Raw genomic sequence first — 1951 nt, 5'->3', positions numbered from 1 at the left:
AACAATACCCATTTTAATTTGATGCAATAGGAGCTTGGAATTCGTGATTATAAATTATTCTGAATTGTTCATTTGGATCTAAAAGCGTTCAAGAGACTGAAGAATGCTGTTACATTCCGGTCATTGAACCCATCACGTTTGAATTTCATCTTGATTTGAATTGTTATGTTTCAGCTTATAGAGGCAACATGTTATTACTGTGTCTGTGATTGCTAAGGCATAACATGTTTGCACTGTTTTTGAATATCGCGTATCCATGCTGCTCAATGGGAAACCGTGATCATGGTTGTATTAATTACATGTATTAATTAATACATGTATTAATTCAACCATGACCGTGATGTCCTTACAGACATTGCCGGAGTTATTGCCAGTTGGTTTGCATTAATTCATGCAAACATCGCATGTTCAGTTTGTGTTAAGCTTCGAATAATGTGCTTCTAGAGAAATTAATTAGTAGATAGTGATGCACTATAAGTTCCTGTGTGGGTTCACAATATGACAATATGACACATTTAATATTGGGACAATATGACACATTCAATATTGGGACAATATGACACATTCAATATTGGGACAATATGACACATTCAATATTAGGGTAATATGACACATTCAATATTTGGGACAGTATGACACATTCAANATTCAATATTGGGACAATATGACACATTTAATATTGGGACAATATGACACATTTAATATTGGGACAATATGACACATTTATTATTTGGACAATATGACACATTTAATATTGGGACAATATGACACATTTATTATTTGGACAATATGACACATTTTATATTGGGACAATATGACACATTCAATATTTGCACAATGTAACACATTTACTTTCTGAATTTAAATAGCGCAAATTCTACATTAATGTGTTAAAGTTATCCCTGCCTTACAAAGTGAATAAGGAAACAGATAAATATTATAGAACTGTTTGAATTGCTTAATAGAAGCTCACGCTGCACGCACAAATTGCACATTTGATAGACCGCACAGGTCAATGCTCGTGAGATCTCTCAAGAGGAAGATCAGTGGTTCCAGCGCTAAGATCCTTGTGATCTTATGGCCGTGATCTAGTGTTGAGATCCTTATGATCTCAGAGCAGTGATCTAGTGCGCAGATCCAGATACAGTGATCCAGACACAGCCCAATAATCTTGCTCTCAAATTATAACAGAGCTCTGGTATTGGGTGAGCATTGGTCTAACGAACAGATCTGGCCTTTATTTAATCGTGAGGTAAGGACCAAAATTGCATGTGGGTTTCTGTGGTCGCACATCAGGCTGCAAATGATCACATTGACGCAAACTGCGATAAGAGATACGAGGCAGAGAAGTACGGGCAAGGCCGAGATAATGCAGCGGTATGGTAACATTTCGAGACAAAGACACGTTTTTTCCATTTAACTTTGGGTGAGAGGAATATTTCTGTTTAACATCAAAACGGAAAGAAGGAAATATTTCCTTGAAAATGATCAAATCTCAGGTCTTGGGTGCAAAGAGAGCGCTCATGTGAAATGATTATTCAAATGGTCTTTATTTCATGCAGTAATATATTCAATTATTAATGTCATCTAAAGTTACTCACCATTCCCATCCATTTCAAATTACATCGCTTCACACTTCGAATAAATCCTAATTTATTTATTTGTAAATTGCCGGACATGGCTCATAGCTTGGATTCTTAAAGTAGCGTTTTCACGTTTCGAATGTGGCAATTTCAACACACTTTCTTATCTCTGAGAAATATTGTTACAAGGTAAAAATATAGAACAATTTTGTTAGCGAATTTGTTTTATAAAAATAAATTGCTGCCAGTGATGAATAAAATAAATGAAATCAACAGAAAGAATTCAGAACGAAAAGATTTTGTTAATAGAAGCAACAAAAGGATCTTATTGTTAGGAACGTAATATTCAGTTGGTATTAGTTCACTAT

Source organism: Hyalella azteca, unplaced genomic scaffold (assembly GCF_000764305.2).
Source record: "Hyalella azteca isolate HAZT.00-mixed unplaced genomic scaffold, Hazt_2.0.2 contig11277, whole genome shotgun sequence".
NCBI lineage: Eukaryota > Metazoa > Arthropoda > Malacostraca > Amphipoda > Hyalellidae > Hyalella > Hyalella azteca.
Note: the sequence above shows the minus strand (reverse complement) of the source record.